Genomic DNA, 27,924 nt, shown 5'->3' with positions numbered 1-27,924 from the left:
AATGTTATGTAGGCCCAAATGACAATTAAGTAATGACACTCAAGTCGAGTATAAATAAACTGCATTGGTCGCCCACCCAAAATGTGCATTGTGTGCACTGAACATCTATTTGTGCATCATATATAGTATTTCTATGTATAAGAATGAATAAATTAAGAAAATCAAGAACATGAAGAAAGGATAAGCATTTCGTTCTTTTATTCGTTCAGTCTCCGCCACCCTTTGCAAGGCTTAGAAAGGTTTTTCCAGGAAGGATCATGCCGTAGCAGAAGAGCTTCAACCCATAAGCCTCATCATCTGCATCCTGGCCATTGGGTCTCCCATCATGGGGGGCATCATACCTGCCATTCCAGCCATTCCAGGCATCATGCCCATGCCAGGCATCATCCCCATGCCAGGCGCGAGCATCTGAGATTGCACCTGGCAGCACAGGCTCGCCAGAAGTATGAGCACTGAAAACAGCAGGAGTGCGATGCTCTTCACTGATGAAACCATGGTTCTCCGCCTGTCTGCACAAACAGCGGCAAAAGTTTCAGATTGGGATGGTTCATCTATGGGCATGTTTATTTTAAGGTAACACAAGAAAGCGGGCAAAATCACGCGACCAGCAGCTTGGTGAGACAGGAAAACTAGAGAAAAAAAGGAACAGGAAAAGTTGTTAAAATTTGGCACCGAAACCCGACGACTCACCTTAGTATAGAAAAAGAGTAACAGTACGTTTCAGAAGTACCATTTTGATCTTAATTTAAGTGTCGTCATGAAAGAGTATCGCCATAAAATGTAAACGGCGTTGTATCTAAGGTCAGATCCATCCAAGCAGGCGTGCTTCAGGGCAGCATACTGGCGTATAAGAGCTGACATTAGGGTGAGTTTGTGAGATTGCATCATCGTTCTGTGTGGCGTTCCTTTTCACCGTCCCAGCGTTTTTTTTTTTTCAGCTTCAACTATGGAGTATACTAGGTCCATTACTTTTTAAACCGTATATAACTGATACAGATGTGAAGGCATCGAGTGACCCAATGAGCGAAAAAGCCGGCGTCCGTAGCTGCGAAACGATGCCTCAATTTCCATTGGCTGCGACGTCACGTCACGAGCGCGCCTCGACGAAACAGGGCGGGCGAATGGCATCACCTGCTTCCGCAGTAGCCTGCCAGGTGATGCGTGGAAGGGAGCATCGCCGCAGTGCGACTAAAGTGACTCAATCATTTATAGAGGGGCCTTAAATGCGACTGCACGAGCACGCGTCGATGGAGCAGATACGACGCCGCGGGGCAAGACGCGTTGTCGGCGAGGCAAGTCGCGTGACGCGCGCGTTCCGCCGTCTCTGTCTTCAAAGCCGGCGCACGGGTGTAGTACCTTGCTGTCTCGCTGCCGCTAGGCTTGGCTTCACCAAAGCATTTGGTTCCCTAGACCACAGCATTCTTTTGCACAAACTAGAATCAAATGGCATTCCTGGTAATTGCTTATCCTTACTTAAATCTTGCCTTCAATATAGGTTCCAGAGTGTCACATTGACTATTCATGATTAGACCAAACGAACGAAAAATAATAATTTTTGATTCGACGCCTTTTTCGGCATAATACCCTTCCATTGATCAACCGTTTACGTGCTGCGCCCGTGTCGCCTGTCTATCACGGGACGTCACAAAACCGCGAAATCTCATACCATCATAGTAAGGTGAACGCGGTAATGACCCACCAGTGTGCCGGCCAAAACTGAATTTTTTTCTGAATAGCTGGCAGCTGCCCCCTTCCGAAAAGAATAGAAGATGGCTGCCGACCGACTGCAGTGGCACTAGCTACAAAGACGGCCGCGGGGAATGGATTTATTTATTCCGAACGAGCATTTTTTCCGAGGCACCATAACGTTTTCGAGCCGTTTTGGTACGTATGTGACCTGACTTTGCAAACTCTTCTTTGTTTAGGGTCCATCCTGGTGCCATTTTTAAGGTTCTGTTGCACGCCGCTGCGACTTTCGACCACTCACAGCAAGTAAGGGCAAGGGGATCAATCACAATCTCCGACAAAACTCTCTTCAGCCAGTTACCCACCTTTATTGTTCCGGCTCGGCCTCATCGAATCCCTCTCCACTGAGGGTGCTATTCGCCTTTTGTAAGTCAATTTGATAAGGGCTTCTGCTCAATGTAGGCGATGCTATTCGGTTTGGAAGCAAAAAAAAAGTGCCCCCCCATAGACAAACAGCGTGTTTGTTTGATTGGGCTTTTCACAAAGCGCTGTGCGTTGCTGCTTGTTGCTTGTGTTGGTGGTTGTTGGTGGTTCAGTAAATTTGAAATCGGTAGATTGGAATCAATCAGATTGGAATAAATTTGCATTATAGGGTCCCTGGGGCGCTATAACGTAAAACTATTCCCAAGTTTTCTATTCCAATTCTGCAATCAGCCCTACGTGATTGGTTAAAAGCTTTTTTGCACCACCGCCACTTAGGGTGGCTGTCACGGGACGTCACGAAAACTGCGATAGCTCCCCATCGGATATGACGTGTACACACTGACTATGTATGATTTGACCGAAGAAAAGCAAAATAGTTATTTCTGATTTGACGCCTTTTCGCCATTAGCCCTCAGCTATTGGTCCAACGCTTTCGGGCTGCACCCACTTCACCTGCCTGTCCCGCGACGTCACAAAACCACAAAAACTCTCCGCGTCAAAGTGACGTGTACGCGTTAAACACCATATATATGTCGAAAAAAACTGAGTTCTTTTTATGAATAGCCTTGGGCTGCCCCGTTCCGAAAAGAATAAAAGATAGCTGCCACCGATCGCCCAGGCACAGGTTACTCGCACCTACCGGAAAGCATGTGTTTATTTGCTTATACCGAAACTTTTTGCGTGGCCGCGTAACGTATTCGGGCACTTTCGGCTCGTTTACGACGTCGTTTTGCAAATCACGGTGGCATGCAACTGAAGCTTAAGAATGACGCTAAAATAGATCCTCAGCAAAGAACCTTTACCTGAGGATGCATTTTAGCGTCATTCTTAAGCTTCCGTTACATGGCGCCGTGATTTTCAACCAGCCACCACGAGTTAAATAAGGGAAAGCGGACCAATCGCAGACGCCGGCACTACCCCCTTTATCCGGTTATCGATATTAAGTGCAGTGGCTCAGCCCCATCGAATCCCTCTCCACTTGAGCGTGCTCCTCGCCTCTTGTCAGCCAATTAGATAAGACAAGCCGCTCAGCCTAGGCAATGTTATTCGTTTTTGAAGCAAACAAAAGTGACCTCCTATGAACGAGGAGAGCGTTTGATTGGTCTGTTCAGACAACCGTGCGGATGACCGCCCAATGCTTGCGTCGGCGGTTACGCAAATTTGACGTCAGGAGATTGAAGTAAAAACATTTTGGAATAGTTTTATTTCATAGGGCCCCTTGTTTCCACAATTTTCCCGATGTATGCAATCGTCGGGCCCTCGTTGATGCCTTTCAGGTCCTGGCTGAAGTTTGTAAGCATCACTTCCGTTTCTAGTGCCTGCTGTCGAGCGATGCCTCTTGCGACGCAAATTTCTGGACCGAGCAGTATACGTTGGTAGGTCTCGGTGACGCCTATTGTGTCTGCGGGTGTTTCGGCGCCGCCGGAAATGACAATGCTCGAGCGAGGCGGGATGCTGACTTGGTTTTCAAGTACTCTCAAGGCACGCTGACTGAAAGTCCTCTCCGGTGGTATGGCTAGCCCTGTGGACAGCGTTCTCGGCTTCGGCTTTAGGTCAATAGCTGCACTGCGTTGATTAAGAAGTCCGTTCTTATAGTGGGCGCGGCGCATACATGGCAAATCCTCCTAGTCCCAAGTCGCGGTATGGGCACCGGCGGTAGACGTGACTGGCTTCTCCGCAGTGACAGCAGAGCAGGCGGTAGTCTGGAGCGTGCCATACGTCAGCGTTCGTGGGGTAGTTGCGCTGGGCGACGGACGGGTGTGCTGGTGGCGGTTGACGACGGAATTGCGGCGTTACGGGGCCCTGGTGTGGACACGGAGGTTTACTTGGACTGCTGGCGTCTGCACCGTAGGTCATTGCTTCCTGCTGGGGCTTCGCCGACTCCGGCTGCACTTCAGGAACACCGATTGCTGGATCTCCACTTGGACGATTTCAGCAATAGAGGCTATTCGAGGTTGAATCCTGCGCAGCTTTTTTTACGTACGGTGGCTCTCATGGTCTCTCGGATCTCAGCGGAGCCTAGAGCTTGGATTTCGCTGTTCGGCGAAAGCACTTGACAGTTGTATTGTTCGTTGCGCATCTACGGTGCCTTTTTGATGGCAGTACCATCCGAATAAATCAAATCAAATCAAATCAAGAAGTCTTTATTGAGTAACACAAACAAAATGTATACACAGATATTTGGACCGATAGCCAATGAGGCTAGTAAGCGGTCCAATACAAAATAACATATAGGACAGCAATCACAAACACATTGAAGAAAAACTAACTTTGTAGCCTTGCTTCCATTCCCAAAAAATGTTTCTTGCATGTCAGTTTGAAATTCCTAGCTTGCTTTACTTTAATTGGCAACGAGTTCCAAATTTTCGCTCCTGTAAATTCGATTCGTCTTTCTCCGTACGCATTATGGCAAATAGGAAGGTTAAAATTGCCATTGCTGGCTTGTCTAGTGTTGCGGACGGGAATACTGAATGCACCAAGAGGTAAGGGGTAGTTGGTATTTATAATATTATTAACCATAAGAGCTATTTTGTAATCGCGTAAGGTTGTGAATGACATGATTTGCATTGCGTCAAAAATGTTATTGTTAGAACTATTCGAAGAAGGTAATCCCATGGTTTTTAAGGCACGTTTTTGTAGTCTTAGCAATGGTGTTAAATACGTTTTGTATGTGATTCCCCATGATTCACTGCAATAACTGAGATGACTGTGACATAATGAAAAATACAGTGATCTAAGAATAGCAGGTGGAAAGTGCCGCCGTGCCTTAGACAAGGTAAAACAACCGTACGCAACCTTTTTACACACACTGTGCACCTGTTCCTTCCAAGACAAGTGGCAGTCGAACATGACCCCTAAATATTTAAAAGAAGACACACTATCAAGAACATTCTTGTCAACACATATAGAAAAATCACTTAATTCAATACACTTTTGTTTTGAACGAAAAATAACATATTTAGTTTTTTCAGTGTTTAAAGTTAGATGATTATTACGAAACCAGGTCGAGATACGTTGGAGTTCATTGTTAATAGGATTTTCTATTGATTCAAGTGAGTTGCCAGTAAAGATATGTGCAGTGTCATCCGCATACATCAAAATTTGAGAACACTGTATTGCATTGGGGAGGTCATTAATAAAGAGCGAAAATAAAAGCGGTCCCAGAACTGACCCCTGGGGTACACCACACGTAACAGTTTGGTATGCAGACTTGAACTGTTTGAGGACAACTTGCTGCTGTCGTGAAGAAAGATAACTTTTAAAGAATTCAAGGGCCCCGCTACGCACACCATATGCTTCCAGTTTCATTAAAAGAATGGAGTGTGAAACTGTGTCGAAAGCTTTTTTGATGTCTATAAATACGCTTACAGCAACATTATGGTTATGAAGAGCAGATAGGATAAGCTGTGATAGAGTAACTACAGCCGTGGACGTGGACCTGCTAGCAACAAATCCGTGTTGCTGAGGACAAATAATGTGATTAACATCAAGAAAGGTTTTCAGTTGCAAAGCAATTAATTTTTCAAAAATGGTATTGACGACACTCAGTACAGATATTGGCCTGTAACTAGACGGGTTGTTAGGGTCACCAGTTTTAAATATCGGAACAACTTTTGCAACTTTTAAAGTATCGGGGTATAAGCTAGAGTGTATCGCATGATTGAATATTCTGCACAAAGGAACACAAAACAAATCAATGTTGTCCTTGATTACCTTAGCCATTATGCCGTCTGGCCCGGCCGCTTTATTCGTGGGCATGTTCGCCACAACACTTGCAACTTCATCGCTAGTAATGTTCGAGAAACTGAATTCATTATTAATACATCGAGGTATGTCGGATGTCACTGAAGCTAAGGGAGTAGGTTGCGCACTGTTCTGACCGTATGTTGTGAAGAACTGATTAAACTGGTCTGCAGTCTCTATTGACAAGTTGACAGGAACAATCTGTTTTCTTTTAGCTGTTCCCGTAACTTCTCCTACAATCTTCCATACTTGCTTTGTGTCATTTCCTTGACGATTAACCAAATTAGTATAGTACAATTTCTTTGATTTTCTCATCAGCGCCACGGATTTGTTTCTGTAATACTTAAACTGTTTCAAGTAATAAGCATTTGTTCTGTTGTTTTTGAGCTTATTATAGTACGAATCCTTCTTTTTCAATACTGTGAGTATTTCCTCAGTAATCCAAGGACATATGGCATGTTTGTAGTTGCGCCGAGAAAACTTCAGTGTTGACTTAGTAATTGCATCGGAAACAGCAGATACGAAGTTAGCAAATTCTGTGTGAACGTCACTGTGACACAGATTTTCGAAATGAATAGATTCGAGCAAACGCCTGATATGCGCGTAGTCCACCCGTGAAAATACATTGGTATGGGTAGGGCAAATACAATCGATACCCGACCGTGGCAGAAACAGAAAAGTTGAACAGTGATCAGCAATGTTTTGGTTACAAACACCAGCGCAGGCATCCATATCACGGTTACATAAGATGTGATCAATAATTGTTGCAGACTGATGTGTAATTCTAGTGGGCACATTGATAACATTCTTGAGGTTGAACGATTCCAGTAAGAAAATATAATCTGGACAGTCATCCTTTGATAAGTCGATATTGAAATCACCAACTATTGCTAACTGATTATTAAAAGACATCAGAGGAACCAGAATGGACTCCATATCAGATATGAACTGACTTGTGCACGTGTTTGGCGGACGATATACCACGCCTATTACGACGTCTGTCTTAAGGCGAATAAAAAGTGCTTCTGTGGTATTAGAGCTCAGAGAGGAATCCGAGAGCTGTTGATAATCTATGCCGTTTTTTATAAAAAGAGCAACGCCACCCCCTCGTGCGGTGCTATCTCTAGGTAAAGATAGCGTTGTGTAACCCGGTATGTACGGTATTTCTCCTTTCTTAAGCCAGGTTTCAGTTACAGCGATAAGATCATACTGGAAAGAATGTTGCGATAAATGTACAGTGAGTTGGTCTAAATAAGACTCCGCGACGGTCTGTGATGGGTCCCGAATTAGTCCGACGAAATGGTCTTGCTTTATTCGCGCATGAGGAAACGAACTTTTTTCTGTTTCGTAAATATTCTGGGATGCGTGACGGAACAAACGGATAATTTCTTCGTGTAGATTGCAACGTTTTCATTCAAGAGCTGCATTTGGGTTTCTAGCGGAGCTTCTGCTCTTTCCTTTCGCAGGACGCTTGTGCAGGTCTGCAGAAAGCCGTTACGGACAAGTCCCATCTCGTGAGGGCCGACTCCCGGTTCTCAAGCCACGTCCTGGCGGTGTCTTTAAAGGCAAAGTAGACATGACGGAGCTTGTCGGTGGAGTTCCGATTGTTGAAAGCAGCTACACTTTCGGATGTTTCCAGCCAGTATTCCGGTTCTTCAAACAATGATCCGCTTAAGGTCTGTGGCTCCCTAGGCTGTTGCAGAACGATGAGGTATGTTGGGGCTGCCATTGGGGTTGTTGTCTTGGCCACACTCTTTTTGGTAGTCTCAGGTAGAAGTCTGTACACGGGGGGCAGCCGTTGCAGCCTGCGGCGTGCTCGGTGGTCTGTGAGGACGTTGTTGCCATGTTCACGGTCCTGGCTTGGATCACGGCTTGTCGGGGGCGTCCGGTATATGAACGCAATGCACATCCATCAGTTGTTACGTGGTAGTGACGATCAAGAACACAGAAGAAAAGTGAATGGCGAAGCTAATTCTTTAATGCCCGAACTGCACCCATAAAAACAGGGAACTCTCAAAGCACGACGATAGCGGCTAAGAAAGTTGGCAATCATTGAAAATCTGACCCGTCAGTCAAGCGTGTCAGCTTTTATAGATGTGTCGACGAAGTTTCTAGAGTAATGACCGGGGCCTGCGCGTCTTTCATAAAGTACTATACAATTAGCTGTCAACTGACAATGGATAGAACCACCGATAACTTTTCTATAAGTTACAATCATGCAGGGGCGTCATGCACTAAGCGATAACTTTATTTATTGGAAAGATTTAGAGCGCTATAAACACACAGGCCTCAGAAAAAGAAACACACACCACACGCGCTCACTCACAACTTATGTTTATTGCACACATGGAAAAACACATATATAGAAGATGGACGCATCGCTCATGTCAAAATGAAGTACAGAACAAGCATACATCTACGGCAAGTGTTAACAACGAATACTGAAATTGAATACTTTGGCATGCCGTAATTAGAATGGTTGGCTTACACACAGTGCGGCGTTCTTGGGGATATTGTCCCGAGTATATAAGGCGTACATAAACAGCAGCTGAGAATCGCGAGAAACAGTTGTCACTTCGTCGTCTTCACGGTCGATAACATTGTCCGGTTGTCCCACCGTTACAATATGATAGGCTTTCGAGATTTCTCTTGTGATTTGGTTAAGGGGACGGAACAAAATGACCAAGTTTTCGAAGATGGGTTTACACGGGCACAATTTAAAATGTGAGGCAAGATGAGAGGATGACGCACCGTTTAATAACTTTCTCTTTGCTCTCTGAGGCGTACGTTGAAACGTCGCCTCCCGCTGTGGCCAATCGCTGTAGCCAAACACTGTGGCCAATGTACACATATGACCACAGCTTAGGAGAATTTCGCATAGCGCTCTTGAGTCACAACATCGACAAAACGACTAATGTGTTTCTGCACGCATGTTCTATTACCCAATGACGTGGCTTATGCTCTTCTGTCAAGAATCGAGCAAATGCGACTAAGCCTGTGTGGTGCAGAAAATGCCACCCGAACGCCATAGAGCGTTGCCACATTTTTTACGCCATGTGAAGTTTTAATTACGTAGAGAATAACTGCGAATTTTTCGTACAACGTTATCACACCGATTATATGCCATGATATGGCTGAGCAAAATAAAAATAGTTATTTCAGATACTATGCCTTTTTGCCAATTAGCCTCCGCCACTGGCGAAACATTATCGGAATGCACCCACTTCGCCTGTCTGTAAAGCGATGTCGCAAAACCACGAACACTCACCACGTGAATGTGACGCGCATGCAAAAAAAAGCATAAAAAGGCTAAACAAAACGGCTTGTTCATTTTTTTTTAATTAGGCGGAGAGTGTGGAGTTGGCTGCCCAAGTCGACAATAAGAGATGGCTGCCCACCGGTCAATCTAGCACTGGTTACTGGGAACTGCCAGGAAGAATGGATTTCTCTGCGCATATTCAGAATTTTTACATGAAATAATGACGTCGCCAAGCCCTTTCCGAACGTACACGAGCATTGCTCAGCTACCTCGTCGCTGAGAGTCCGTGTTGACAACATTTTTATTGTTTCTTTTCACGCCACCATGATTTTCAACGGGCCACTGGCAATTAAGCAAGGGCCAGCAGACCAATTCCAGACGGTGACTCCTCATCCGGTTGCCAGGGAAAACCTATCGAACCGCTCTGCATTACTACGCACTTATCGCTTCTTGTCAGACAATTAGATAAGAAAAACTTGCCCAGGAGACAACAGTATTTGCGTTCGAAGCAAATAATAGTGGCCTCCTATAAACAAGGCAAGGGTTATATTGTTCTGTTAAAACAACGCTTGCTGTCGCAGTTACGTCATTTTGACATCACAATATCGGAAAAAAATTAAAATGGAATAACAGAACAAAAACTTTATGAGCGCAACCACACGAGGACGGTGACAGAAAATGGCAGACACGAACGCTACCTTGCAAGAATTTGCAAGTTAGCAATTTCCAATTATGTCACCGGTCTTCTCCTACCGCCCTCGTCTGGTTGTGCGCCTAACATGGTTGTCAGGTCTTACCAACACGCCCGAGCAGTCACACTAGTCGACCAAATAGAATAATTTCACGTCTTATGGTCTATGGTTTCCTGCTGGAGAAGGAACGCTATTCTCCCCGGCTTTTCCTTCTATTTGAAAATCAACCCAGTCTGTGGTCTCTTACGGAAATTGGTTAGTATTTGCAAGTTCAATTTGTCCTAATATAATCTACAATATTGCCAAGTCATGTTTTATTGACAAAAACGCGACTTTGCAATGCTCATAAAAAATACGATAAAAATGAACCCAGGCAAAGCTGCCTGTATTCCCTTGACATTGGTTTCTTAGACATTTTCTTCTTGACTAGTGTATAATGGGTGAGCAAGTAGGGAATGAATTAGCTCTAGAAATATGCGCAATATTGAACTTCATCATCATCCGCCTATCTTATGTTCACTGCAAGACCGAGGTCCCTCCATGCGAACTCTAATTACCCCTGTCCTGCACTAACTGATTTCACCTAGCACCTGCTAATTTCTTAATTTCAACACCACACCTGGTCTTCTGCCGTCACCGACAGCACTTGCCTTCCCATGGCACCCATTCTGTAAACCTAGTAGTCCACCGGCTATCTAACCCACGCATTCCATGACGTGTCCAGCTCCATTTTTTTTCTCTTAATGTTAATTAGAATATCGGCTATTACCCTTTGCTCTCTGATCCACACCGCGGGCTTCCTGTCTCTTAACGTTATGCCTAACATTCTTCGTTCCATCGCTCTTTGCGCGGTCCTTAACTTGTTTTCGAGCTTCTTTGTCAATCTTCATGTTTCTGCCCCATATGTTATGTTTCTGCCCCATTGCATTGATTGCACACCTTTCTCTTCAATGATAACGGTTGGCTTCCAGTCCCGATATGACAATGTCTGCCGTATGTGCTCGAACCCATTTATATTCTTCAGTAAATTTTGTTCTCATGATCAGGGTCCCCTGTGAGTACCTCACCTAGGTAAACGTACTCCTGCACAGACTCTAGAGGATGACTGGCGTTCCTGGACTTTTGATCCCGCGCCCGGCTATTGATCATTATCTTTAAGCAATCGGCAACTGCGGTATGAATTATAGGCACACTTGAGGAGAGATGTTGGTAGAATTCGCGGAAAGGAATAAGTCGCGAATGATTGACACCTTCTTCAGGAAGCGTTGGAACAAAAAGTGGACCTGGAAAAGCCCTAATGGTGAAACAAGAAATGAAATTGATTTCATGCTTTTTGACGATCCCAGCATAGTGCAGGATGTGGACGGGAATGGTAGGGCAAAGTGAGTAATTGACCTAGTAGAGTGAGTAATTGACCTGTGAGAAAATGACCTAGGTAAGCGACCTCCTTCACAGAATCTAACAGCTGACTGGCGATCCTGAACTCTTGCTCCCTTGCACGGCTATTGATCATTATCGTTGTCTTCTCCATATAATTCTTTATTCCCAATGTTACACTCTCTCTGTTAGCTTCCTGAATCATTTGTTGTAACTCGTCCTCAGTGTTGCTCAACAGGACAATGTCATATGATAATCTAAAGTTGCTGAGATATTCGCCGTTGATCCTTACTCCTAAGCCTTCCCAGTTTAGTAGCTTGAATACTTCTTCCAAGCACGCAGTGGCTAGCATTGGAGCAATTGGGTTTCTTTCTCTCACCTCTTTTTTTATAGGGATCTTCCTACTTTTCTTGTATAGAATTAAGGTTGCTGTGGAATCTGTGTAGATATGTTATAAAATATTTACTCAAAGGGACACTAAAGCGAAACAATAAAGCAATTTAGACTAATGAAGCACTGTATGAGAACCCTGCAGGAAGTCATTTAAAAAAACTGTTTGATTATTAGATGAGAAAATGAAGGTCCAAGTATCAATATTTGAATTTCGCGCTGGAACCCCAGCGCCGGTACGTCAGCGTGACGTCAGTGATTCCAAAGTATGTTTAGGCATTTGGACCTCGTTGGTTGGATAAAGGTTCCCGAAACTTGCCATGTTTAATATTTGGTTCCTTTAGAACGCAATGTACTCAATCTGTACCACTATATAAACTTAGTAGGCCCTAGAAGATGCCATCAAAATCCAAGACGTCACAGCCCCCAGGTGTGGAAACTTAGGTAGGCGTCGCCACCCGTATTTCGTTCTTGCGCTTTTTCTGGCTTACCGAACGTCTTATCGTTGTAAGAGTGGTGTTTCTGGTGTTGTAGAACGGCAATTTACTGATGCAGAAGAAACCAGTTCTCACTTTAGTGTTCCTTTAAGCGTCCTGTACTCCTTGATTACGTAAAGCCTGTATGACTCCTGGTATCACTGCTGAATGAAATACCTTTTCGTAATCTATGAACGCCATATAAAGAGGCTGATTGTACTCTGTGTATGTCTCGATTACATGATTGATGACGTTGATGCGATTCTTTGTAGAGTAACGTTTCCTGAAACCAGGTTGTTCCCTTATGTGGACAGAGTCCATTGTTGCCCTTATTCTATTAGAGATTATCTTGGTAAAGATATATTATACCTGAAATAAGCTAATGTGCCTATGATTTTTTTTATTACTGAAGTCTCTGCTTTTGTGGATTGGCATAATGTTTGCATTCTTCCAGTTCTCTGGGACCCTTGAAGTTGACAGACAATTCGTAGAAAGGGCCCCCAGTTCTTCAAGCATTATGTCTCCACTATCTTTGATTAAATCGACTGTCGTTCCGTCTTCTTCTGCCATTTTTCCGCGTTTTATATTTTGCAAAGCCCTTCTAACTTCATCGCTAGTTATGAAAGGAGCCTCTGTAACCTGTTTATTACTACTTCGAATGGAGGCTTCGTGGCTGCTCTCGGTACCGTACAGGTCAGTACAGAATTCTTCCACTGCTTTTACTATACTGAGACGTGTACTTGTTTGCCTTTTCCGGCTGACCGCTTGTCCCCGTCTAACAAATGTTACCGCACAGCGCAGGACGCGCCTGCGTGTATCGGAAGTTTCTGGAATCTTATCCATGGTTCCATCCGCTGTCTGTGTCCGAACCTTGTGTAATATGATTGCGTGTATGTGCGGCACGAATAGTGTAGAACTTTGTGGAAGACACGCGTGTCCCAGCGGACTCTGTGGAACATTCGACGACTGATGTATAACAGCCCACGCTCTTGATCTGCTGATCAGATTTTCTACTATCGCCGACTGTGTTCGCCGCTATCGTTGTGCTTTAGGTGTAAGCCTGTTTTTGTAGCCTGTTTCGCGTCAATGAAAGTTAGTTTCGCCTTTCACTGTATTACTACTGTGTGCTTTACCGCAACTACCACGTGACAAAGTATTCAAGATTGCTGATAGCCGCCGTGCTTGCTCAGTTGCTATGGTGTTAGGCTGCTGAGCACGAGGTCGCGGGATCGAATCCTGGCCACGGCGGCCGCATTTCGATGGGGGCGAAATGCGAAAACACCCGTGTACTTAGATTTAGGTGCACGTTAAAGAACTCCAGGTGGTCAAAATTTCAGGAGTCCCCCACTATGGCGTGCCTCATAATCAGAAAGTGGTTTTGGCACGTAAAACCCCATATATTATTATTAAGATTGCTGATGATATTACCCTGCTTGTCTTTCAGTGCTTCCATCTTCGTTTCTCTTAATCCATATTTCCTTCTCACTGACTTCATGCTACGTCCATTTTTTACTGCTTCCTGAGTATTTCTGACATTATAATTTCGAATATCCCTGATTTGTCCCTTGTTGATCAGTTTTAACAGCTCCGCATATTCTACCTGATATCTTCGGTTGGACACTTTCATTCTGTGCAGTTTATTTATAAGATCCTTAGTTACTTGGAAGAGCTTACCTACTACTTGTCCTTGTGACTTGCCTCACACTTAAGTTGCTGCTTCTGAAGCCAGCCTAGCTACGGTTTCATTCATTAACTCTGTGTCATCTTCCTCGCTCTGTTCTTAGGCTGCGCATTTCTTTGCGAATACCAGCCTGAATTGGTCTGTTTTTACTCTTTCCGCCTCTAGGTTGGCCGCTTTCTTCTTGACCAATTTTACTCGTTCTCTCTTAACATTGAGCTAAATCCTAACCCTCACTAACCTATGATCAGTGCAGTTTAGACTACCTAACACTTCTAAATCCAGCGCTATGCTAGGATCGGCAGAAGGTATGAAATCAATTTCGTTTCTTGTTTCACCATTAGAGATTTTCCAGGTGCACTTTTTATTTCTACGCCTCCTGAAAAACTATACTTTAGTGAAATGACGGCCTAGTTGGTTATCCGGCACAATAATAATAAGGTAAAATTATAATATTAACACATAACAAAAGAGTTTTGTGCCAAGGCTACACGCAATAAAGGAGACAACGCGGTCGCTAATATTATATTTCTGATGAACGTTTTCCTTATTCACACCTTATTCCTTTCCGCAATTTCTACCAACATCTCTCCTCGAATGGTCCTAGAATCTACGCCGTCGTTGACGCTTGCTTGTTCACAAGCCTGCTTTTGCCCCACTTTTGCATTGAAGTTGTCCATTACTTAAGTATACTGAGTTTATACTTTTCTTATCGCTAATTCGACATCTTCATAAAACTGACGTATTTCATCATCATCATGATTGGAGTTTGGAGCGTATAGCTGCACTACTTTAATCTATACCTCTTACAGGGTTTTATTACAACTACTGCTTTTCTCTCATTAATGCTGTTGAGTTTGTCAATGTTGCCGGCTATATCCCTATGGATTAGGAATCCCACTCCGTATTGCTTCTTATCTGGAAATCCTCAATAGGAGTGGACGTGACCATCTGTCAGCACCATATAATCATCACCAGTTCTTGTAACCTCATTAGGGCCAATGATATCTCAAACAATGCCTGATAGTTCCTGAAGGAATCGCGCTAGGCTAGCTTCACTCGAGACAGTTCGGGTGTTAAACGTTGCCAGGGTCAGTTAGTTTTGGCATAATTTTCGCATTTAAATAAATGCAAAAATCATGCTGAATGTTCAGAAAGTTGTAGTATGTCTCAGAGAAAACAGGTTTCAGAAAAGTTGGTCGTGCGATTCTGTAGGCAGAACAAGGGATTGCTGCAGCAAGAACACTTATTATTTGTCAAAGAAGGCAAGTGACGAAAATCATGCTCTGGTACGAAAGCTTCAACGGATTGCATGAAAACTTAACAGTAATTTCTCTGTTGCTGGATAATTAATGGCCTTTGTTAACTGTTATTTGAAAGAAGCTTGCAATATCAGTTACACTTTGTCACATAAAGATTTCACAATCACGTACAGGCGGAGAAGGTCGGGGTAGATGCGTGACTGTATCGTGAATGACCAAAAAGAAATGGCAGGAACTTCAAAGGAGGCAGTCGAAATGTGATAACTTTTCGCATAGAATTTAATGTCGATGCTGTGCCAATCAGGTGCTGCTCTGCGGATGGCAGTTTTCTTGAGCGCATCTTTAAAAAAAGCTATCACAGCTTTGTTTTTCAGTTGAAATATAAAATACAAGGCCACCTACCTCTATGGCGAATGATTTAAGTGCAAATTAACTGGATGATATTCTACGGGGCTGGCACAAAACCTCCTGACACTGAGGATGACAACTGACAAACCAATCTGAAATGCAATGAGAGCTACACCCAATGTTGTTGTTCTCTCCAAATAAAGCGACACGGCACACATGCCTCTTTTCTTAACCATTTGATCACATCATTACCTTTTCGCAAATATAAATGGCGGAAATTAAACATCGTCATTACTGGTCCGCACGAGTGAAACGTCGATGTAATACTGTTACTAGATAGACTGCATGATGACTATGGTGAAAAGAGGTGATGTACAAAGGCTACCGCTTACACTGAGCACTTTTTCGATGCCGGTGATTCAACTAACGCCGCTGCAATCTCCAGCTATTCTTCATAGAATTACCCTTTTCTACAAGTGCTGGTATTTGTACGAAAATACCGATATAAAGTGAGCCTAGCTAAGTTATCCCATTAGAAACCAAAGTTTGCCAGCTAAGTTTGCAATACAGCGTTACCTCTGAAGTATACAGGAAACCATTTTCAAGTTTTTCCGAATTTTTAAAGATCGCCTGTAGCAAATAGTAATAAACGAGGAGAAAGGGCGTAAACCGAGGGGCCTGATTTTTATTAGCCATATCATAAGAAGCCAACAAACACAGACACCATGGACAACATACGCGAAAGCAGTTGTGCCTAATAAATGAAATAATGAAACGGTAAATTAATGGAAATGAAAGTGGATGAACAAACAACTTGCCGCAGGTGGGGGAACGATCCCACAACCTTCCCATTACGCGGTCAATGCTGTACCAATTGAGCTACAGCGGCGCCGTTTCCCCATCCACTTTCTTGGGTACTTATGCACTTATCGCCTGGAACACTGGGAGTGTTAGCAAGCGCCACCACTCACAAATTTGGCAGCGGATGTGGAACATCCTTTCTGCCGCTAGTGTCCCGAGAACGTGATATGCTTTTTGGGGGGTGAGGGCGACCTGTCAATAAACCCACACATGCTACCATAAGGTACCAAGGTTGCAGGATTCGAGACCCTCGTTAAATAGCAAGCGAGAAGGGGCGTTAACTGAGGGGCTCGATTTTTATTAGTCACATCATAAGAACCCAACGGTGCAACGGTGGCGTAGAGGTAGAACACCCGCCTCGCGTGCAAGAGGTCCGTGGTTCGAATCCCGGTGCCGGCAATTTTCCACCGAAATAAAAAAAAATTCGCGGGTTGATAAAATCGCACAAACAGGCCTGGAGTGTGGCCTGATCCCGGTGAACAGAACCGGTAACGCATTCCCTCACCAGAGCAGGATTGGCCACCCTGGTGCAGTACTTGGCCACAACCTCCTATATGAACACAACAATCAAACCCCGGCCCTCAGACCCCAGCAGCTGCGCAGCAACTGACCACGGCGGTGGTCAGACGTGCGACGCAGCAGAGGGTGCTAAGAATCACTGGCTCCGGACAGGCCGCCATTGGAATATGAACTTGGCAACGTTTAACGCTGGAACGTTATCTAGTGAGGCGAGTCTAGCAGTGCTATTGGAGGAATTAGAGGGCAGTAAATGGGGTATAATAGGGCTCAGTGAAGCTAGGAGGCCAAAAGAAGCATATACAGTGCTAAAAAGCTGGCACGTCCTGTGCTACCGGGGCTTAGCGGAGAGAAGAGAACTAGGAGTCGGATTCCTGATTAATAAGAATATAGCTGGTAACATACAGGAATTCTATAGCATTGACGAGAGGGTGGCAGGTCCTGTTGTGAAACTTAATAAGAGGTACAAAATGAGGATTGTACAGGTCTACGCCCCTACATCCAGTCATGATGACCAGGAAGTCGAAAGCTTCTATGAAGAAGTGGAATCGGCGATGGGTAGAGTGAAAAGTAAATACACTATACTAATAGTCGACTTTAATGCTAAGGTAGGCAAGAAGCAGGCTGGAGACAAGGCAGTGGGGGAATATGGCATAGGCACTAGGAATAGCAGGGGAGAGTTATTAGTAGAGTTTGTGGAACAGAATAATATGAGGATAATGAACACCTTCTTGCGCAAGCGGGATAGCCGAAAGTGGACGTGGAGGAGCCCGAACGGCGAGACTAGAAATCAAATAGACTTCATACTCTGCGCTAACCCTGGCATCATACAAGATGTGGACGTGCTCGGCAAGGTGCGCTGCAGTGACCACAGGATGGTAAGAACTCGAATTAGCCTAGGCCTGAGGAGGGAACAAAAGAAACTGGTACATAAGAAGCCGATTAATGAGTTAGCGGTAAGAGGGAAAATAGAGGAATTCCAGATTAAGCTACAGAACAGGTATGCATGAAAGGTTAGATGCATGAAAGCATCTAACCCTACAGCTAGAATAGAACTGGCAGAACATTCGATGTTAATCAACAAGCGTAAGACAGCTGACATAAGGAAGTATAATATGGATAGAATTGAACATGCTCTCAGGAACGGAGGAAGCCTAAAAACAGTGAAGAAGAAACTAGGCATTGACAAGAATCAGATGTATGCGTTAAGAGACAAAGCCGGCAATATAATTACTAATATGGATGAGATAGTTCAAGTGGCTGAGGAGTTCTATAGAGATTTATACAGTACCAGTGGCACCTACGACGATAATGGAAGAGAACATAGTCTAGACGAATTCGAAATCCCAAAGGTAACGCCGGAACAAGTAAGGAAAGCCTTGGGAGATATGCAAAGGGGAAAGGCAGCTGGGGAGGATCAGGTAACAGCAGATTTGTTGAAGGATGGTGGACAGGTTGTTCTAGAGAAACTGGCCACCCTGTATACGCAATGCCTCATGACTTCGAGCGTACCGGAATCTTGGAAGAACGCTAACATAATCCTAATCCATAAGAAAGGGGACGCCAAAGACTTGAAAAATTATAGACCGATCAGCTTACTTTCCGTTGCGTACAAACTATTTACTAAGCTAATCGCAAATTGAATCAGGAGCACCTTAGACTTCAGTCAAGCAAAGGACCAGGCAGGATTCCGTAAAGGCTACTCAACAATAGATCCTATTCACACTATCAATCAGGTGATAGAGAAATGTGCGGAATACAACCAACCCTTATATATAGCTTTCATTGGTTACGAGGAAGCGTTTGATTCTGTCGAAACCTCAGCAGTCATGGAGGCATTACGGAATCAGGGTGTAGACGAGCCGTGTGTAAAAATACTGAAAGATATCTATAGCGGCTCCACAGCCACGGTAGTCCTCCATAAAGCAAGCAACAAAATCCCAATAAAGAAAGGCGTCAGGCAGGGAGACACGATATCTCCAATGCTATTTACAGCGTGTTTACAGGAGGTATTCACAGACCTGGATCGGGAAGAATTGGGGATAAAAGTTAATGGAGAATACCTTAGTAACTTGCGATTCGCTGACGATATTGCGTTGCTCAGTAACTCAGGGGACCAATTGCAATGCGTGCTCACTGACCTGGAGAGGCAAAGCAGAAGAGTGGGTGTAAAAATTAATCTGCAGAAAACTAAAGTAATGTTTAACAGTCTCAGAAGAGAACAGCAATTTACAATAGGCAGCGAGGCACTGGAAGTCGTAAGGGAATACATCTACTTAGGGCAGGTAGTGACCACGGGTCCGGATCATGAGAGTGAAATAATCAGAAGAATAAGAATGGGCTGGGGTGCATTTGGCAGGCATTCTCAGATCATGAACAGCAGGTTGCCATTATCCCTCAAGAGAAAAGTATATAATAGCTGTGTCTTACCAGTACTCACCTACGGGGCAGAAACATGGAGGCTTACGAAAAGGGTTCTACTCAAATTGAGGACGACGCAACGAGCTATGGAAAGAAGAATGATAGGTGTAACGTTAAGGGATAAGAAAAGAGCAGATTGGGTGAGGGAACAAACGCGAGTTAAGGACATCTTAGTTGAAAGCAAGAAAAAGAAATGGGCATGGGCAGGACATTTAATGAGGAGGGAAGATAACCGAAGGTCATTAAGGGTTACGGACTAGATCCCAAGGGAAGGGAAGCGTAGCAGGGGGCGGCAGAAAGTTAGGTGGGCAGATGAGATTAAGAAGTTTGCAGGCATGACATGGCCACAATTAGTACATGACCGGGGTTGTTGGAGAAGTATGGGAGAGGCCTTTGCCCTGCAGTGGGCGTAACCAGGCTGATGATGATAATGATGATGATGATGAAGAACTCAACACACACTGATGTCAAGTACAACATAGGGGAAATTACTTGGGCTGAATAAATAAAAAAATTAGAGGACGCTTAAGCTTCGCCTTCAAGAGTGGAACGCGATAGCGTTCCCGTCGACCCGCCAATGGGTGTAAGACAATGGGCTACAGGGCAGCCATCACTTACGAGGCGCCCCGCATCAGACGCGGTGAGCGTCGAGCCATATGGTCGAGCAACGCGGCGTTCGGCGCAGCAATGAAACGTGCGCCTGAGCAAGCGGAGCGAACCAAAGAACTCGGTATCCCGGAGGGGGAAATGATGCACGCCAGCCAAACGCCGTGATCGGCACGGGCAGAGAGATAGAGAGATAGTGATCTAAAGAAAGGAAGGACGCTTGATTCTGCGGAGGGAGCGAGGCGAAGCGTTGTCAGGGGAGAGAGTGCGAACCGCGACAGCTCCAATGCGCGCGTGGCGCGCCATCTGTCGGGGCAGCGCCGTACATGGAGAGGAGGGGCTCTTCTGTGTTTGCCGCAAGATGGCTCTCCTTGTGCGGAAAGCGCAGAAGAAATGCAGCGAAACGCACTTCGCTACTCGTGTAATTGCGACTTCTGTAAGTTACATGTTCATAATTACCTATATACACCACAGTATAACTTTCCACGGCTCGTTTCGAAGGCAACACCGCATTCACTAGAGGCGCGTTTGTACCTTTTGGAAGCATCGAAATCGTGGCTGAGTGGTAGCGTCTCCGTCTCACACTCCGGAGACCCTGGTTCGATTCCCACCCAGACCATCTTGGAAGTTGCTTTTTATTTATGGAGTGCCTGCCGTGATTTATCGCTCACGGTGAACGCCGCGAAACGCTGACGCCGACACCGACACCCGACGCCGACACCGACGCCGACGACACCGGCTTTTCTGCGACACGAGCTCCTTAACGCTATCGCGTTAATAAAGTAACGATAAATAACTGGAAATGAAAGTTGACGAAGAAACAACTTGCCACACGTGGGGGAACGATACCACAACCTTCGCATTACGCGTGCGACGCTCTACCAATTGAGCTACCACGGCGCCGTTTCGCCATCCACTTGTTGCTTCATCCACTTTCATTTCCATAATTTATCTTTGCTTTACTTCATTGATTGTCCTCGGTGTCAGTGTTTGTTGGCTCTAGCAAATAGTGTAATTCTTGTCCTTGAGCCGGACTAGTCAGAGAGAGGGACATAACTAGCCCGAGAAATCTTAACCCATATTCAGCTGCTTAACCGAAACTCGTCTTCTAAATTATTACTTCAAGCACGTATTCCAATTTACAAGTTGTAGCCAGTGACTTTGCAGAAGTATCCGCTTGAAATGAATCTCCAGGATGAGACTAGTTTAGAGATATTTCCCAAAGTGTGGGACGAAATAAATAAGCGTTCCAGTCACTTTTGTGCTTCAATGCATAAAAGAGCTTCCTGGCAAAAATTAAGTGGAACAAAGTATTTTTACGGTGAATTTAATGACGCATGTTTACTAACTGGTGTCATTCTGGAAATTCACTCCAAGTGGATATGCCCCGCAAACTTATCAGCTACAATTCGTAAATTGCAATATGTGCCTTAGTGTAATTACTTAAAAGATTATTAGCGAGTGTGTTAAATTAGTTTAATATGTGTTTCGACTCCTTGTGCAAGTAATGTTCACCTCTCTGAATTATCCAGCTCAAGGACCAGAATTATGTTGCCTGCAACAGGCTACTTTTTAAAATTCCGGAAAGCTTAAAAATGATCACATCGTACATATATTCAAAACGAGGCAATGTGGCATTATAACGCAGTTGTTGGTGTGTTTGATGTCGCATGAGGGCGTTTATTTTTACTGTGTGTAAATGTAAGTACGAAAATTAAATCAAGTAATGCGAGCTAGGCCTGTTTCACGCAACATAGTTAACGCACGACATCGTGCCGCGGTGCGCAAAGGCGAACTGTCGCAGCACAAGGAGGCAAATGGAATTTAACCGATACACATAGCACACAGCTATAAAGGCGAGAGCAAGTGTCGAGAAGGCAGGACAAGCGCTACTGACCCTTCATATAGCACTAATAGCATGCATACTTAGCTGTGTTTACATACAAAGGTGCGGCGCACAAAGATGGCAAGCGCCGAGTCTCTGACAAAAAGCCTTCCATCAGAAGGAAATGCAGGCATACAAAAACCATCGTGCAGCGTATATTGTTCCTAGGAACAATTTGTGCGCATTGTATCAAAAATTGAGGCTCGCTTATGCAATCAGTAGTGCTCTCGGATACTACAAATGCCCCTGCATATTCTTTTGCTGCGGTGTTGCCGTTCCTCGATGTAATGTTGAATAATTGAAGCATGACTCATAGCCCCATTGCAGATAGTGCACTGATGAACGCATGAGTTTCGCATTTATGATTAATAAATTATGCTCTCTTGAAAATCCTCTTGGCCAGTTCAACCACGGATTATTTTTCTAAAAATTAGAAGCATCGCCACAGAGCAAGCATATCACAGTTACCTAAGTTTTGTTGTTGCCTGTGCACGCTGCCGAGCATATTTAATGAGTTGGCTCTCCAAAGCAAAGGAACATACTGCAGGCGTGCAGGTTCCATGGATACAGTGAACTCGGGCGGTTGATATCTTTTCGTCATTTGTTTGAAGTTATTCAGAGTAGTATGCACTTGCAGAAACTCTTGAGGCACCATTGTGCCTCCAATCATTTACTTTTGTGTATTTGGTCTCTACGCCTTCCCTACTTTAGGGAATTCTCGCAAATCGTATCAAAGCACTGCAGAAGAAATGTACTAAAACTTGCTTGTTTCCTGGTTTTTTAAAATATCGAAGGTTGTGTGACAATGCGAAATCAGGGTCGCACATTCCATGTAAAAAGCTGGTATGGCATCTCTTTACCACATTGGAGAGGGCAACGTCCTAGAAGAGCAATTTTCTCTGCTCCAGTGGTTGACAAGAGTGCGCCCACTAGAAGACAGTGCAAATGCATTACAGTTCAGTGTGTGAAATTGTTGTTGCTGAAGTCGTGTCCTCGCCTAATGAGGTGTGATAAGTAAGCTGAGGGAGTTAATACTATTTCAAGAACATGTCAAAATAATTACAGATGCCAGAGTGCTTGGTCAGTAAATGACCACGTAGAGAGCGGGGACAAATTCATCAAGTTCGTAAGTGATGTTTAGCCATTGGCTGACCACCTTCGCTAATGATACGCCCAGCATCAAGACTGGCGGAAACATCCCCTTTGAAAAAATTTCAGGTGACAGAACATTTCGCGAATGAGGAGCCTAATCTGTCGATGACAAAAATGGCGAGCAATAACAAAACTGCGGGAAAAATGTTGCAGAAACATAATTTCATTAGCAGAGCGTGACTCAATATACTTGCGACTCGACTATTTCTTTGTATCTCGGTAAGAAAAAGAGGATTGCAGGGTACAACATATGACATGGCTAGGGGTCAAATTCACATAGTGGTCGTTCACATGTGCTTTTTGCCATTGACTCACTGCCTGCGCTGAGGTTATGTTCAGCATCAGGACTTGCTACAATTTGATTTTAAGAACAAATTTAACGTAAGAGTGTTTTTGAACACGAGCCTAGATTTGTATGCATATTTCGTGTGTCTGTGTGTTTGCGTAAGGCAACTTTCACAGCTTTAGTGCTTTTGTACGTCGTTGAGATCCTGCTATATAGCAAGACGGCAAAGTCTGAATAAATGAGTTGTCAGTGATACCTCGTATTTTCTCCTCTTTCTAGCTTTGCGGTATATTTAAATTTGTGAACTGCGCCAATAAGATATTTTCACAAAGTTTTGACAAGTGGTTCAACGTGCCCAGAGACGCGGACCAATTCATTCATGTATGCTAGAAGGTAAAAAAAAAAGTTTTCTTACCAATATCCTATACGCGCCCACTAATAGCTGCCTCTTTTGCGGCCGTTGCCTGCGATGAGGATAAAGGTGGTCAAAATCCTGTGGCGTACTGCAGAATACGAGAATCACAGCAATGTACCGATGCTGCAAACTTGTCTTACGCAACAGGCAGAAAAATCACGACAAAAGCCGCGTCCACGCAGCGAGATCAGGCAGCAAGCAGACACAAGAAAATGCCAACGTACTGTTGCGTCCGCAGACAATCTGTGCGCCCAGTGTTGGTTCTGCAGTGAGGGCCAGTGGCATCAAAGTGGAAGGAGCGGGTCGTTTTTAAGCGGCCTCGGGAAGAGGCACCCTATGGCGCATCGCTCCTGCGTCGTAAAATACGGGCGCTGAAGACGCGCCCCGAGTGTGCGTAATGCAGGCCCTTCCGAGGAAATTAATTACTCCTCGGGGGCGAGAACCGACGCGCCCGCACGTTCAGTTCGGACGAAGCCGGACGGCGAGCCACCCTAATTAAGCGAAGACCAACTACGTCGTAAATCCTCGGTGTCAACACTGAGACTCGACAGCAGCGCTTGTATAAAAGAAGCCCGTCTGTGAGTTTTCCTTCCGGGAAATAAGATTTCTTTTTTTTAATCTTTTTGCGCTGCACTGAAAGCTGCCACATGCGTCTTCTTGGCTTCAACCCTCCCGCGTCGCCTCTTGCTGCAGTCGGCGGAATGAGTGCCGCTACTTGTCAGCGACAGCGGCACGCGTTTCCTTTTCTGAGTTTCATATCCGAATACTCCAAGTAAATGGAAAGTGAGCTTTAATGCTCCTCTTTGCTACAGTTATTTCGGGCCCTGTGAAAGTTGTTGACTGACTGGACTTTGCTTAGGAGTTGAAATCAGCGCTGTACTAACTCCTCATCAACATTTTACCTCCTCTGAAGATTAACTTTAATTTTTACCCGTAAGAGAGAGAATTCGCTTCATAAGTAACTTATTGGATATAAAAGTGCTCGATTTTTCAGCGAACAAGCGTAAATGCCTTTCAGGAGCTTCTTTTATATTTAAATGTGGTTGCTTTTAGGTAAAATCTAGCAGATGTACTTCATGTAGGCTTTGTAACTATTTCAAATAAACAATAAATGCTCGAAGGCGCACTCGGTCAACGTACCTATGTAATATCATCTTACTGAATGTTACACGACATCATGTTACACGATACTGAATTTAAAACACCTCATTGAGAATCAGTATGGATTGAAGTGGATAAAAGTCATTTGCAGCCGTCACAGAACCTTACTGTGGGCGTTATATATAGGTCGCCGTCTGCATCCTATCACGGCTTTTGCGATGAACATGACTGTATATTTAATGCGTTCTTGAGTTCAACTGCTCGTGTGGTAATAATGGGTGATGTTAATATTGATGTAAGTGACATTGATTCTTCTTCTTGTTATGAATATGTGTCTTGTTTTACTAGTTATGGTTACTCATTGCTTGTAGACAAACCAACGCGTGTAATCGAACACAGTAGTACACTTATAGACCGCGTCTTGTCTAACACTCCTGTTTGCAAATATGCGGAAATTTTAGATGTTAGTATTACTGATCCCTACCCTGTGCTTTTTGTAATGTCAAACTGGCTGAACTCAAGCAAGAAGTGTTTCACGCGGACATTATTTAACGCTGACGTATTTGCAAATATTATACGCGCAATTGATTGGTCACGTGTATACTCTTCGAAAAATTCTAACAATACTTACGACATGTTTCTAGACATGTTTACTGAGGCGATCGCCACCGCCTCCACCACTTACTGTGTGCGCAATAGACATGCAATCCCGCGAGATCCCTGGGTAACAGGCGCGCTCTTGCGTTCTAATAAAACGAAATATAACATGTATAGGAAATTAAAAAGGCAACCTTATAACACTTCCTTGAAGGAAACGTACTCTGCCTATTCGCAAACTCTTAATAGAACAGTTTATGCAGCAAAGAAAGCCTATTTTAGCAATCGCATTAAACAGAATGGGACGGATTCGAAAAAAAAGCTGGTCCCTTCTCAACCAGTTTTCTAGGGCTTGACATAAAACGACATCCCCCAGAAAAAATAATATACAATGATGTTGTGTACACTACACCGGAAGGTATCTGTAATGCTTTCAGTGCCTAGTTTTCATCCAACATTAACTCAACTGGTAAGGGTTTTGATGCAACGTACATTCCACGTACAAATACTTCTTTTTTACCTTTACCTTACAGATGAGCTTGAGGTGGCTTCAGTTATTTCTAATTTGCAAAACACAACCTCTGCAATGGACAATGTTTCGGCGCATGTCGTTAAACTTGTAACTGACATCGTGTCACCAGTTCTCGCGCATATCGTCAATACTATATTCGTCACGGGTGTGCTTCCAGAACGGATGAAAATCGCCAAGGTGCTGCCACTGTACAAGTCAAAGGACAAGCATAGAATAGAAAACTAACGTCCAATTTCAGTGCTACCGTTCTTCAGCAAAATACCCGAAACAATATTCGCGAGGCACCTTAATTACTACCTGCACAAGCACAACATTTTTTCTCGGCACCAATTTGGTTTTAGAAACGGCCTTTCCCCACAAACTGCAGTCTCAGCATTTACAGACTTAATTAGAAAATCAACAGACAGTGGTTATCTGGTCGCGGGATTGTTCATACATTTTGCGAAAGCTTTCGATTCCCTCAATCATTTTATATTCAGCGATAAATTGCTTCGTTACGGAATAAATGGAATACCTTTGACGTTAATTCGCAGTTACTTGGAAAATCGCCAACAAATTGTTCAACTAGGTGATTTTCAGTCCAACAGCACCGTTATTAACCTTGGCGTTCCCCAGGGATCCGTACTTGGACGTAAATTTTTTTTACTCTATATAAAGGACCTGCCTTCGCAGCTTGTGTGTGCTACCCCTGTACTCTATGCAGACGATACTAACCTTATTATAGCAGATTATGAAGAATGCAACCTAATTAATAAACTTAACTCTGAATTACAAATTTTGCACCGTTGGTGTACAATGAATGCCCTTCACCTTAACCCAACTAAGACAGTTTTTATTTTATTTCACTCTGAAAAAAGGAAAACGGCTATTCATTGAGATGTCGTTTACAAAAACCATCCGATAAAACAATCTAGTGAGACAAAATTCCTTGGCGTTATTATCGATAACCATTTAAAATTCCGCCTTCATGTGCGTTCCGTAGTTCAGAAGGCTTCATATGGCTTGCGTGTGCTGTCGAAATGTCGAAACCATTTCCCTGCCCACATACTTATCAATCTTTACTACGCATTTGTTCACTTTCACATTAATTACTGCTTAGCGAGCTGGGGTTGCACATACAAAACTCATCTGTCACCAGTGTTTACACTTCAAAAAAGAGCTCTTCGCATTATAGCACCCAACAGTATGCATATTAAGAGTGAAGATTTATTTAAAACCCTTAACATTGTCAATATTTATGATTTGACAACATACAACATCGCCTCCGTCATGCATCAAATAGTTCATGAAAAACTGGCCTTGACAAAAGTCTCGCTCCATCCCTCACTTCGCAATGTTGGAAACACACCTCGCAGTCGTTTTTTATTGCCTAAGGTAAATACTAATTACGGTCGCTCTACACTACAGTTTACAGGTACCTCAGTTTGGAATAAGCTTGATAGTGACCTAACCACTCTAAGAACATTGCATACATTTCTTAAACGATTAAAACCCTCACTTATTAACAATGCGTAACACTGCGCATGCTTGCACATGCCCTCACTTTTCTTTTTTTTTTCTTTTCCTGTGCCGATGTTTTCGATGACGTAACAAAGAAAATTGTTAGAAAAATGTATCTCATTTGTGAAATGTTCCTTATACTGTATTTTCTTGTTTTACTTATTCAGTTATTAAGGTTTTGTGTGATTTTGCAGTATAAAAAGACCAGCTGCCATAGAAGTGTTTTTTCCCTGATAACAATCGGTAGGGACCCTTTAACAATTTGCTGTGTCCCAAAAGTGTGTACTTTGCAAATGTATATGTTCATTATGTTAAATAAACTTTCAAACTAGTTTTCCTTTGCATCAAGAGCAATGCGCCCAAAGGTAATTGTAGAAGCTGAGAAGCCATACACTCAACTTCATGCTCGGTGAATATCGTGCATTCGCGATATAACATACCGAGCGAGTTTGCACGGCTTCATAAGAGCGGAAGCGGAAACACTCACTCGAGAAAAAGGTGGTACACAAGCGATTGTAACAACTGAAAATGTAATGACACAAGAAAAGATATTATCTGTCGTTTTTTTCATTTTTGGTTCGAAGGAGCGGATTACATCACGTGACCGAGAAATCGTGATGTGCAGAGAGGAAATAAAAAAGGCTTACTAATTGACCT

At 43.9% G+C, this 27,924-nt stretch overlaps 1 long non-coding RNA gene across 2 annotated transcripts; it reads right to left on the bottom strand.

Moving 5' to 3' along the window:
* Positions 1 to 174: 174 nt before the first annotated feature.
* On the bottom strand, positions 175 to 23,918 carry LOC135906188 (uncharacterized). 2 transcript variants are annotated; one of them, XR_010565667.1, is made up of 3 exons: positions 23,762 to 23,918; positions 23,538 to 23,625; positions 175 to 509 (listed from the first exon to the last, which is right to left on the bottom strand). It is a non-coding gene; the product is annotated as an uncharacterized lncRNA (long non-coding RNA). The 2 variants fall into 2 exon arrangements; XR_010565668.2 differs by having other exon boundaries at positions 23,538 to 23,586; positions 23,762 to 23,914.
* Positions 23,919 to 27,924: the final 4,006 nt, after the last annotated feature.

Source organism: Dermacentor albipictus, unplaced genomic scaffold (genome assembly GCF_038994185.2).
Source record: "Dermacentor albipictus isolate Rhodes 1998 colony unplaced genomic scaffold, USDA_Dalb.pri_finalv2 scaffold_16, whole genome shotgun sequence".
Lineage (NCBI taxonomy): Eukaryota > Metazoa > Arthropoda > Arachnida > Ixodida > Ixodidae > Dermacentor > Dermacentor albipictus.
Note: the sequence above shows the minus strand (reverse complement) of the source record. Positions and strands in the feature narration are given on the sequence as shown.